A 13,682-nucleotide genomic window follows, 5' to 3' on the forward strand; every position below is an offset into this window, starting at 1 on the left:
CAGAGCATGCTCAAGCAGCAGATGCTCTGGCTTCCCTGCAGCGGGGAAGAGGGCAGCATTCATCCTCTTAAAATGTTTCCTGCCCCAGACCTGCCCTCTTCTGTCACTCATTTTGGTGGCTCTACTTTGGGCCATTTGCCAAGTGGCAGCAGAGACTTTTGATCCCAGGGGGGGAATGTAAAACTGTCACTTTACAAAGTGGGGAGCAAAAAGACAGTGACTTACTCAAAATAATTATATTCTGGAATATCACTTTCAGAGAATACAGTTACCTCTTGCTAGAGCTCTTGCTCACATGTGTGCAGGTAAATTTGCCAGCCATGTTTCCAGTGCCCTCTACTCTCCCCCAACCCCAAAAACACTGTCTATGGGATCTTTTCCCTCATCCCTTGTCCCTCATCCATCCTGGACCTATGAGGTTAGCTACTTACCATGGTTCTGCACAAGTGGAGGTCCTTTTTGTGTCTAGTAAGGAGAGGAGGCAAGATCACAAATAGGTATAAATAACTCAGATCTCAGCCCAGTTCTCCTTGCCTTTTTAGATCTAGATAACATTGGCTCAAACGTGTAGTCTATAATTTCCAGAAAGCTCAATTTTAGGGAAATTCCCAGGGTTTTCTGTTCTTAAAGTCACTGTGGCTCAGAACTTCTCACTGAATCAGGTTAGTAAAGCACGCGTGTCATTCCCACGCTCCTGTCCATATCACAGTGACCTAGATGGGAAATAACTCCCTCAGTAGATTTCCATAAAAGGCCCAAAACAAACAATTTTACCTGGACAAAGACTTTTTGAAGCGTTAAAAGACAAACTGAGGCATATTAAAATTTTTAAGAATTTATTTGAGCAATACAAAGAGGTTAGAAGTGCTCCAGCAAAGTGAGCTGGGGAACAATTTTTATAGCGAAAAGACAGAAGTAAAGTAAAGAAATTATTGACTGGCCATAGCTTAAAACCTAGTTGGCTGTTTGTGATTGGTTGTCCTTAGGTTTTGATCCCGTAACCTTGAGGCATTTACAGGCTTAGATTTTGGTTTGTATATGTATGTGACCCAGCATTAGAGCCGCTTCTGTCCAGTAGTGGCCTTCTTGTTTAACAGCAGACATAGCTACAGTCTTGTGCAGAAGAAGGAGAATTACATGGTGGCCAAAGAAAAATTTTACATTGAGCATTAGTCAGGCCCTAGTCTTCAAAGTCCTTGGAAACACCCCTCCAGATGTCAGATGGGGCGTTGCACCGACTGTGGCAGACTCCACTTCTCTCCTCTCCTCTCCCATGTCTCCTCCTCATTTCCTCCCTCACAGATTGCCCTCAAAAGTCTGAATTGCTTTAACTCTACTAGTCGAGGCAGCCTCCTCAACTCACCTCTCAACCTTTGTATCTCCAAACAAATCAACTTGCTTGGCTATCAGATAGAGCCATTTACTCTGCTAGAGACGAGCCACTGAGAAGCCCGGAGACCTCCTTTAACATATTACACCTTCTTTAAAGGGCACTTTGGTATAACATCACAATTTTGGTTTTTTCTTTTAAGTATATTCCAAGGTCGTGTGCTGAAGTTCACACAAGAGGCAAGCCCCCTTGTAAGTGAGTTCCAAGGAAGGTAGTCAGTCTCTTTCTCTGAGACTGAGGGAAGACTGCAAATGCTGATGACTGACCAGAGTTGGGAATGTAGCGTTTCCTGCTCTGAGAGAGAACTTGAAGTGTGTGTTTTCTGTGCCTCACAGAAGATAGAGGTGGGCGCCGAGCTGCGATGAGAAGCAGTCCTTCCATGGGCCTATTTCCCCTCACCGCTGCCTTTCTGCTCTGTGACTGTGAGAGTGAAGCAGAACCACAAAACCCCAGAGAAGAATTAACAAAGCACAAGCATCCCTTTATACCCAGATGATGTAATTTTATTTTCTTGAGCTAGATATGACCGGGACAGACAGTAGCCCTGTTAGCTAATGATTGCCAGGAAGAAAGGCAAAGGAAGAGATAGACAATTCTGAACCTTAAGTCATTTTACATTCACCTCCTTTAAACTGGATGGGGAAAATCAAGCGCACACAGGACTGACCTGTACATGTTTGCTTAAAGGTAGGGATTGTTTTGTTTTAAATTAGGTATACACCAATGATATTTTGTCTGGGCCAAGGAGGAAGTGTAACCAAGGCCAGAACTATCCGGCTATTAACATACAGACTACAAGTTTTGGGTAGTTCAGGCACCCTTTTAAGATGAAGTAAAGCAATTTTTGTATTGGCTTTCACATCTGTGGTTGCCTGATGAGTAAGGACTGAATGTCCTGGTGTTTAGGCCCATCTCAACAGACTCCTTTATGTTCTTCAGGACCCATGCCAGAAGGCCAGGGGGGTCCTGGGCTTCACATTCAAAAAGGGCCTCAAATTCAGTTTAGATGTTATTGCCAAATGAGTTACACGCACAGTTATTGCTTCATGTGTGTATTCAAAGCATTAATTGGCTAAATGTATGCATTCAAATTATACCACAGTTTTGGTAACTCTGGTTTTGTTATTTCTTCCTTTTTTTAATATACTTCCTGAAAACTTCAAATCGTGGAAGTAGCCCAAATTTCCCTTGGCCTCTCCAGGGCCTCTGAGAGGCCCTGTCCCACACCTATCTTGACTGTTTACATATATAGAGAGATCTTTATTCCACAACAAAGGAGTATAAACTTGGGCTCAAGTCTCCTAATTATTTATCAAAACATCATCTGAAAGAAATATTGGGAGAGGATTCCTTAAAGAATATGCAATGCATCCAGTTTGATATCAGAGGTACAGAGAATTGGCACATTATATACCCAGGCCTACATCTTTCCTACTGAAATTGTTTTGGGTGGATAACACTGGTGTTATTTTGGTGTGATGCCATCTGACTTGCCTGAGGGCCATAATCAAAACTAGGTTTATCCAACTTACTCTGGCCAATGTCCAACAAAATCCCATCACAAACTGTGCTCATTAGGAATTGCTCAGACAGAAATTCTTGTCTGATCTGAGAACTAAGAATAACTGTACTTCTCCTGAGCAATCAGTATATCTTATAATGCTGTGAAATTGCTCAGCTGGCCAGGTTTCCATGTCTTATTGAGTGCTAATTTGTTCAGAGACACTTTTTTGATCTACCCATATCAAGTGGTGAGACATAATGGTTAGTTAATTATAATTAGTCTGGCTACTTCTTTTTAGGTTCATCTTTGGGCTCTTGGTTTTGGTGTTTTAGGGTTTGTTTTATTATTTTGCTTTTGAACATCTTAGTCATGAAGTATTTTATTTTCGTGACTGGTTTGAGGCAGAAATTTAATTTTTTCCCCCCGCAAATAGTAAACTGTACGCGATTCATGTTGTTAATGTCCTGAATGCATGTTCTTTAATGCAAATAACAGACTCTACTTGTCTGTGTCACTCAGGCTGCTCTAACAAATACCACAGACAGGGTATTTAAACAACAAACATTTATTTTAGATACATTGATTGATAGATAGATAGAGATCATCTTCTCACACTTCCAAAACAAATATAAACACTTCAATTTGCATATAATAGAATAATAGAAGAATGAGGGAGTGCAGATACAGTCAGTTAGTTAATAAGATATTAATAAAGGAAACAGAAAGGCTGGAAAAGCCGTTTATATAAGATATAGCTTCAATGTAGCCCCACTCCAGGCATCGGAGAGAAGCAAATTTAAAATCCTTTTCTGGAAGAAGATAACATTATCTTAGGCCTCAACTTACTTCTACAGTGTCTAGCTCACCTTAAAAGATAAGAAGATAAAAAAAAAAAGATAAGAAGACATGTGCCCTGAAAAACATAACTAAAATCAAGAACTTGATAGATAAATTTAACAATAGATTAGGCACAGATGAAGAGACAATTAATGAACTGAAAGGTAGTTTAGTAGAAAATATGCAGCACAAAGGTGAGGGGGATAAAAATACAGAAGAGTGAGTTAGAGACACAGGGGAATCAGTGAGAAGTTCTAACTCACATACAAATGAACTAGCAGAACAAGAGGAAAAAATGAGGCAGAATGAACATTTGAAAAGAGCATGGCTGAGAAATTTCCAAACTGGTGAAGCATCTACTCACAGATTCAGGAAATCCAGTGAATTCCAAGCAGGACAAAAAAATTGTAAAGCATATCTATTAATAAATACTCTACAAACTGTAGAACAACAGTGAAAAATCTTAAAAGCAACCCAGACAACATGACTTTCAAAGGTGCCACAGTCACACAGCTGACATCTCAACACCAGCAACAGAAGCCAGAAGAAAGTAGGCTGTTAGCAATGTGATCAAAGAAAATAACTTCTATTCCTGGTGAATAAAGTCTCTTATCATCACGTCATACCCTCTGTATGTTAATGCTTTTTGTCTTAAAATCCATTTTGAACTTCATATAGCCATCTCAGTTTAGTTTGGTTAGTATTTGCCTGGCATAACTTTTCCATCCTTTTATTTTGAACTTTTCTGACTCTTTACATTTTAGCTGCATTGCTTATGAACAGCATATACTGATTGAAAAAAAAAATCTATTATGGGAATGTATTCATTGGAGGCCTTAATCTATTCACATTTATCACAATTGAGATTTTTGTATTTATTTCTACCATCTTATTTTGCTCTCTCTTTTCCCTTCGTTTGTTTCTTTCTCACCTTTCTTGTCTACTTTTGGACAGAATACTGCTTCTCTCCTTCATTCTTCAAAATCTGTTTGAGCACTTTTTAAATAATTTTTAACTACTGAGATATGTAGATTTAAAATCATTAATTACTTTTGTATCTTTTTTTGTCCCTGGAATATTATTCCAGGGCCCCAAAAGCAATTTAAAAACAATCCAGATTTATTCGTGTTTCTCAAGGGACATTAGCAAAGGTCAGACTCATAACTATAGCAACACTTCTTTAAATCCCCCTTTTGTTTTTGTCTTACACCTCATGAGTACTCCAGAGTCACTATCTTGAATTCTCCATCTCTGATCGCTTCTAAACCTCTCCCAGACACTTCACTGGAACAAAATCTTCTCCACCCTCCTTCCCTTGTGCCAAGGGTTTTCATTAGGAAAGAGTTCAAATATTTCATATTTCTACGTGAACCGTGGCTCTACACAACCCCTATACGAGCTGAATGGAATATTTAAAAGGCAGCAAGTATGTAGTGAGGATGAATAAATGAATATTACAGTCCTTTTAGGAATTTGCATGATGCCAAATGTCAGCCAGATACCTTACCCAATATTTTTATTTCTTCATTTAAAAATTTTGGCATCTCATAAACGCAACTTAATTTTACCCATGTACTTTTTCTCCCATGTTTTCTCCTTGATCGATATCTATAGTAGCATTTCCTAAAACTTCTTACAAAAATGCTGTATTGTTTATAAAATAAAATCTATCTAAAAAGAAACACATTGCCAGATAGTATAACCAAGAGTATCCAGTCAAACACCCCCATAGCTGTGTTTGCAAATGCTTCACTCGGCTCTTGCTTGTCTCCATTTTGGTGTTCCAGCACCTCTCATTTAAAATGCCCCAATCTAAACTCATCTTCTCTCCAATATCAACTTGACACAAAAATAACTAGTATTTATTTAGCCTTTAAAATGGACCAAACTTATTTAATAGATATAGTCATCATCATCATTTTCCCAATGAGGAAAAGGAGGCTTAGAGAGCTTATGGAACTTGCTCAAGGTCACACTGAGCTGAGACATGACCCCAAGATACATGACTCCAAAGCTTATTGCACTTAACCCCTTCTCTCTACTCAGACAAGATAATTCCTAACACAATGGCTGGTGATGTGATTGGGAAAATAAATGTTTTCCTTTACATCTTGCGGCAAATCAATGTCTACAATAAATCCATATAACTCCTGGCCTTGCCGACACATACACCCAGAAAACTAGTGGGTTCAGCCAAGAGTTTGCTCAGAGAAGCAGTGGTCTTTTATCCCCTAGTGACCTCTTGTGGCTCATGGACTACTTGCTGGGAAATCTGCCACCAGAGAATCCCTGGCTAGTTGCCTTATGAATGTTCACCCTTAGGCTACAGAAAATGAGCCACAGGGGAACCAGGAAATAGGACTTGGCCTTGTCTCACACACACTGACATGCTTGGAAGTCAGTGTTGAAAAGGACATCATTCCAGTATGTGACATCTCTAAAATAAGCCGAGGAAATATGCAAGAAAGCCAGATTTTCTGTTTCTTAAACTTGTCTTTCATATGTTTGTTTCTCCTTTTCTTTTTTCCTCCCTCCCCTCTCCCCCTCAACTCCTTCCTTCCTTCCTTCTTTCCTTCCTTCCCTTCTTAATTCAGGTGAGAAAATTGTAATAAAGCATACATCAGACTGGAAAAACAAATAGTGATATAACAATTCTGGTGGTATAAAAGTGTGTACAAAGATGTTTATTACAGTGCTGATTTTGACAGAAAATTTTAAACACTATATAAACATCCATTAGTAGGAGATTGTAGGGACAGAGCCAGGAGTGCAGTTTCCAGGTTCTCGTCCTCATGTGGAAAGGTGATCACTCAGGTAATAAATGGCCGTCAACTGTGATTGGATGGCCATCAGCTGTGGCTAGTTGGCCGTCAGCTGTAACCAGTGAGCCATTGGTCGCTAATATAACTGCTGTGGCTACACTAGCAACAAATGGGGGGCTAGCAAGAAGATGGTGGCTGAGCTAGCGAGCGCGGATTGCAGTTAGCATGGCAGATTGCAGCTAGAAAGTGGGGTTGGTTGGTTGGCAGAGAAGCGGACAGCAGGTTGTGGATCATGTGGCTCCTGCTTCCTGCATCTCCAACCCAGCCACCAGCAAGACTATAGTGGTGTGACTCCCCTATTGTGGCTCCGTGGGTGTTCCTTTTTGGCCTCACCATATCCTGCGTTCTTATGTGAGTAGCACGAGCTGAAACCCTGCATGACACCCTGCATGACAGAGATTGTTAAAGTGATTGTATTCAATTCACACAATGAAATGCTATAAAAGCATTAAAATGTGTGTGTGTGTGTGTGTGTGTTACACACATAGGATACAGGGGCAGTGGGCGGGATGTGGATAAAGAAACTGAGTTATATAACAACTTGTATGATATCCTATTTTTGTAACATTGAGTTTGTGTTTCCATGAAAAGGGAAAGTCACCAAAATAGTAATAGGGGTGGTTATATCTGAGTAGTGGTATTAGTTGTTGTTGTTGTTTTCTTTACATGTTTCTGTATTGCAGTAGTTCTTAACTTAGGCAGCACATTAAAAATCTGAATGTTGTAGACCAATAAAGTCAGAACCATTGGGGTGAGGTCCAGGTAATTCCAATATGCAATCAACTTTGAGAACCAGTGTTATATTATTTGTCTCTTTTATAATCAGTGATCATATTTACAAAGCACAAGTGGGAGCCAGAGAAAGCTATCTTCGTTTTGCCAATTTATGTGCATTGTGCATGTGTGTGTGTGTGCACGCACACACACTACTGCAGACAACTACACTAAGACTAAAGCTTGCAAAAATCAGTAAAACAGTAAAGTGGCCTAAATTAGATGATGGAGGCTAAAGTCAGAAAAACCTAGCTTCGTTTCCTTGTTCTACTACTTCCTGGCTATGTGATCTTGAACAACTCACCTCACCTTTTTGAATGTCAGTTTTCTCAACTAATAAAGGCAGGCAGATGTCTGCCCCCAATAGGACTGTGAGAATTAAATGAAAAATTGCATGTGCAAGGGCCATGTAAATGGTTAATTATAATATGTGATGGGGGGGGGGACAAAAAGAAAGAAGGAGAAATAACTGAACATTACAAGATAAAATGTTATCATCCCAGGAATGTTAACCTTTTTCGTTTCTCACAGATGCTTTCATTCCTGCGATAAATACAGTTGCTGAGGGCTGACTGCGTTCAGATACTGTTACAAGAATGGAGAAGACCTAGTGGTAGTCCACAGTTTTTTCACCTCAAGGGGCTGTAGGGGAGGCAAAACTTTACGTTCTTAGAGTCTCCATCTGGGCCTGAGAATTAAGTCGACATAAGACAGATTAATAGGAGAAAAACATGCAAATTTTTACATTCACATGGGAGGCCCCACAGGAAAGTGAAGACCCAAAGAAGCAGTTACAGCCAAATATTTATATACCACATTGGGCAAAAGTAGTAACATGTGAAACTTGTGAAAACATGACAAGACAAAAGGACTTGGGTTAGTACAGTTAATGGTGGAGAAGTGACTAGGATGATAAGGGTTAATTTAACAAGGTCCGTTTGTACAGATTACTCTCAGCCTCATCTTCCATCTCTGGAGATGAGAATTTTATCCCCTCTGGTCTAGGGAGGACATCTTTCACATGAGAGTTTCATCTTCTGCTTTCAGAATAAAAAAGGAAGGTCAGAGTCCCCTTTTTTCATCTGCTGCTTTTTAGGTGAATTTAACTCAAAATAATCTATGTCAGAGTGGCATTTTGGGTGATTTCCCTCCGGGCTCACACGTGCAGGGCAGAGATGGACTGTAACAAATCATACAAGGCGATAAGTACTACCGTATAAGAGAGGTATGTTCAAGGCAGTAAGGGAATCTCCAATGCCTCTTGAGAAGGGCAGTGAGGTCCCACTTAAGCCTGTGGGAAGGACAGAATGGAGGAATGCAGGCCGCACGTTCTACCCTCTAGGGGGAGCTCAAGGCTTTTTCCTCTGAGGTCTAAAAGAATTAGTATTTCTAGTAAGGACACAGCTTAAGTTGAATTGGGTTAAGATAAGCGTCCCCCTGCTTCTTGGTGTTGGGGATCTCTCTTTTTATGATGCTTCCTATTGAATTTCTTCTCTCTTTGCTCCTGTGCAGCTGGTATTGTAAAAGGACTTTGGGTATTCCTCCCACTTAAAAATTTGCTTCCTCCTCTTAGAAGACTAAGCAGAGTGAAGTCCCCCAGTCAGGAAGATACATCATCTCGGCACAAGTCACATGGTCTAGCCCAACTGACAAGAATAGATGATGTCAGGATTTGAGGATAATTTTGCCACTAATTACTGGTACACATACTCTGGGGGATGGCCTTTGAAAGGAGGTGGCAGAACAGGATTCAGAAATTTGGACCCAGGCATACTTATCAAATTCACCACAACCAACAAATTCATTTAAATATTTTCATTCTATTTGTCTATTAATTTTTTCATTATTGTTTCATAACTACATGATTTGTAGACTCAAGTTCTTCTTGAATCTTGCAAAAACTTGATTTAGAAATTTTCTAAAATTTGTTATAGCAACCTATATTTTATAAAAAGGTTTATTTTTGATTCTTAGACTGATTCCCTTCTTTTATCTCGTATATTTTAATAGTCTATTAATGTTTCCATTTGCACACTCTTACATAAGGCCTAAGATTGTCTCATATACAAAGTTAAGATGGAGCCTCTCCGAATTTGTGTGACATCCAAATGATGGGAAATATGGACAATTTTTTTCCTATTTAATTTAGCCTTTATTTATTTTTTGACATATGAGGTTGGACAATTAAGTTCGTGAACTTTCCACCATGTATTTACACGGTGGAAACTTCATGCATATTTAATGTATGTCACTTGATGAGTTTTGAGATAAATGTATCCCCCTGAAACCATCATAATAAATGCCAAAACATATTCATCACCTCCAAAAGTTCCTCCCACCCTCTTTCATTAGTATTCCTTTTTGTGTGTGATAACATTTAACATAAGATCTCAACAAATTTTAAAGTGCACAATACAGTATTGTGAACTATAGGCTCTATGCTGTACGGTTGCTCTCTAGGATTTATTCATCTTATATAACTGAACCTTTGTACCATTTGACTAATACCTTCCAGTTTTCTGCTCCCTGCAGCCCCTGGCATCCACCACTATACTCTGTGTTGTATGAGTCTATTTTCAATTGCTCACATATGTAAGTAGTATCACGAAGGATAGGTCTTTCGGGGTCTAGGTTATTTTATTTAGCATAATGCTCTCCAGGTTCAGCCCTGTTGTTACAAATGGCAAGATTTCCTTTTTTTAAAAAGATTGAATAATATTCCATTAAATATATATACTACATTTTCTTTATCCATTAATCTGTTGATGGACCTGTAGATTGCTTCCATGTCTAGGCTATTGTGAATAATGCTGCAATGAATATGGGAGTGCAAGTGATTCTTTGAGATTCTGATTTCAAGTCCTTCAGATATATATCCAGAAGTGGGATTCCTGGATCCTATGGCAGTTATACTTTTAAATTGTTGAGGAAACTCCATACCATTTTTCATAGAACCTATACCAATTTATGTTTCCACCAATAGTGCACACAGTTTCTTCTTTCCCCACTGTTGCCACGCAGCAGCCTACCCACCTGTCTCCATGTCCCTGCCCCTAAAGAAAGGAGAGTCTGTGAGATGGATCCTTTCAGGGACTTTGCTTCACCTTTGTGCTTATACCTTCTGTCTCCCTTTTTGGCCCCAGGAAGATGGCTGGTCAGCCAATGATGAGTAAGATTCCCCATGGGGGCGGGGGAACTCAAGCCAGGCACAGCAGAGTGGGGACAAACAGGAGAATCCACGGGGTTCATAGAGGTGGGCACAGCCCCTCCACCTTCCCCCAGCTAAGGAGAGCCTCTGCCTCTGTGGCTGCATTCCTTCCCACAACCTGCAGGGGAAGTGATTCAGTGATGTGCTCTCCATCTATTCATATGCATAAAGTTTTGTCCCTCGGGGAGGTATATACATCCTGAGACTTCTGCTGCCTGCAGGCAAGGGTGATAGGCTTGAATCACTTTCCTATTATGTATGGGATTCACAGATCTTGAGATTGACAAGCTTTATCTCCTTTACTTCCCCACCTAACTAATAAAAACTGATGCGTTGGCCCAATTCGGGGCTCAGCCCTTGAGGCTGGAGTCCCTTGGCCCCACTAGCACTATTCTTGGCTATTATCTTTCTTAACCCTGCGCTGCCCTCCTCGCTCCTCACAACTCTTGTCGCACAGGACTCGACACCCCACATCTTTGCTAGCATTTGTTATCTCTTATCTTTTTGATGACAGCCATTTAACAGGTCTGAGGTGATATCTCCCTATGGTTTTGATCTGCATTTCCCTGATGACTAGAGATGATGAACACCTGTCCATGTATCTGGTGGCCATTTTGTCTTTGGGAAAATGTTCATTCAAAGCCTCTGCCCGTGTTTAAAATTGGATTGTTTTTTGCTATTGAGTTGTAGGAGTTCCTTATATTTGAGGGGATATTAACCTCTTAATAGATATGTGGTTTTCTAATACATGGGGACAGATCAGTTGACAACGAAGGTATGTTTTAAGTACCAAGGCCTCCCCTCTACTTGTGCGTTTTGAAATAGTTTTATTTATTTTCAGGGATACCATTTAACTGAATTGTATGATTTGTCTGCACTCAGTTTATTTCCCTTCACAAATCTCAGCTTATGTTGTCTTTGTTATTGTCAGAACCTGGTGAGTTGTTTGGAGAAAAAACTGTTTTTCTCCCTCCTGTAAGACAATGTTACGGTACAAGAGCACTTAGTGTTTTCATGATAAACTTGTGAACAAAGAAAAAAAATTGGTGGAAAGCCTAACCTTCAATTGTGAACCAGTCAATCCCCATGTCCAATTTGAGTTTGTAAAATGATGCTTCCTTGAAACTAGCAACACTGATCTTATTGTTTCCATATCTCATGTCCAGTTGCTCAGATGTCCTATTATGTCAGAAAAAAAAAAAAAGCCATCTTATGGGCCTCTAGGAATCTAACAAGCTAAGCCTCTCAAAGCCCTTTGACACTCCGAAACAATTAATCTGTAGCAGTATCTTTTCAAAAGGCTCTTATGACCTACGCATGTGACTCTATGGTTAAGTAAATCGAAATAAAATAAATCTTCGTATTGCTTCAATTTCTAACTATCAGACAAAGTGGCAAGAACCGGAAGAATACTAAAAATCTTGATCACTTTTCCCAGCAACAGGGCAGTCACTGTTCACATTTTGCCCAGGAGCTATCCACACACATCTTCTTCCTGGCTAACAAAAGCCCCTGCTTGTTTGGATGTGTGGACAGCCCGTGAGGTCAAGGACACTACCCAAGCCACAAGTGAACGAACTATGACTGGGCTTATCCCATTTCCCTTTGCCTATGATTAAAATCGGTCTAGGAACGGGCCTGTGGTCCATATCTGGCTGATGAGACAAAAGGTGAGGTCAGCTGGGAGACTTCCTGAAATTGTTCTTTCTGGAAAAAAAACCCCACTGGACTTCACTAGAAAAAAGCTTTCTACCTCAGCCCTTCCTTCCTGCTTTGAACACAGTCCTGTGAAGACTTGTATTTGAAGCTGCCGTTGCCATGAGGTGGCAAAAGATGGCAGAAAAGAACCCAGTTTGGGTCCTGGATGATATCATTGTGCTTCTGACACTTCCTTCTCCAGACTTCTTGGTAGGTCAGAATATTAAACATCGTTATTGCTGAAGGCCCTGGGAGACTGGATTCTGTTACTTGCAGCTGAATGCACCTTAATGCTACAACCATCTCATGCACTAAAATGAACCTGCAAAACTTACAACACACTTTCCTGATATATGAGAGAATGTTAAAAAGCACTCCAAACATCTCTTTTGGAGAAATAGACTGAGAGCATCATTCTTTTCTTTTCATCTGAGCTGACCCACCTTTGGCAAGTAAAATCAGAGTTTTCATATATAAACCAAACTAATCCATTTTCCTATTGGCAAGTGATTAGAAACTGTTAGCTCACGAGTGCATTCTAACTAGTTAAGAATTACATTTGCTAAAACCTTGGGCCTTTCTTGTATTGTTCTGGGCTGTTCTGCTTAGTTCATTCATATGGGGGAATCCTTGAAGGTAAGGATTAGAATAATTGAAGAATTATGAACAATGTTTGTGAATGACACATTCCACTGTTTGTGGGGCATCAGCTTGGCCCGCTATCCTTAGAGCCAGACTGAGGACACTGGCCAACACTGTTGCAATGTGGATTGGTAAACAACAAAATTTTTTTTTATTTTAAAAAGCCAGGGATGAGTTTCTCTAGGCCTGGGGAACCACATGGAAACACTGATGAGAACAGGTAGGAGAAATAATGTGGCCCTCAGTTAAAAATTCTTCAGAGTTCGACGAAGGGTGCTCACTCATAACTTGTGATGGGTGAGCTATAGTCATCCTGTGAGAAGGACAGAGAGCTCTGTGAGACTAGATCTAACTTGCAGTCAGCCATAAAGAAGATGAGTCATGGAAAGAACAGGCTTTCCACAAAAATCCCAAAGGGCACAAGACTTGGGAAGGGCAATGAACTAGCAGGAAAGCTTTAGAGTATGAGATTCACCTCAAGTGAGCAAGGACAAGTGTGAGCCACGCAATGCTTTCCATTTGAGAAGCAGCAGGCTTCTGTCAGCAAGAGAGAATGGGCAAAAAAATACTTTGTGGGCAGACTTTCTTCTTTTTTGAGAAAGGTGTGGCAAGTTGCTGCCCAAGTGTGTCATCCTTGGGTAAGCAAACTTCTTTGGGAGTAATTTTGTGTTTGTTTCAAAATGGGTATTTTTAATTCAGTTTCAGAAAAAGTTGTCCATGAATTTGGATGAGAAAACATGACATTAGGAGGCTTATTTTTCTGGAATGCAAGAAAAAGAAATAACCTTTAATAGGTTCAAAGATAAT

The sequence above is a fragment of the Rhinolophus sinicus genome, linkage group LG04 (genome assembly GCF_036562045.2).
Source record: "Rhinolophus sinicus isolate RSC01 linkage group LG04, ASM3656204v1, whole genome shotgun sequence".
NCBI classification, from domain to species: Eukaryota; Metazoa; Chordata; class Mammalia; order Chiroptera; family Rhinolophidae; genus Rhinolophus; species Rhinolophus sinicus.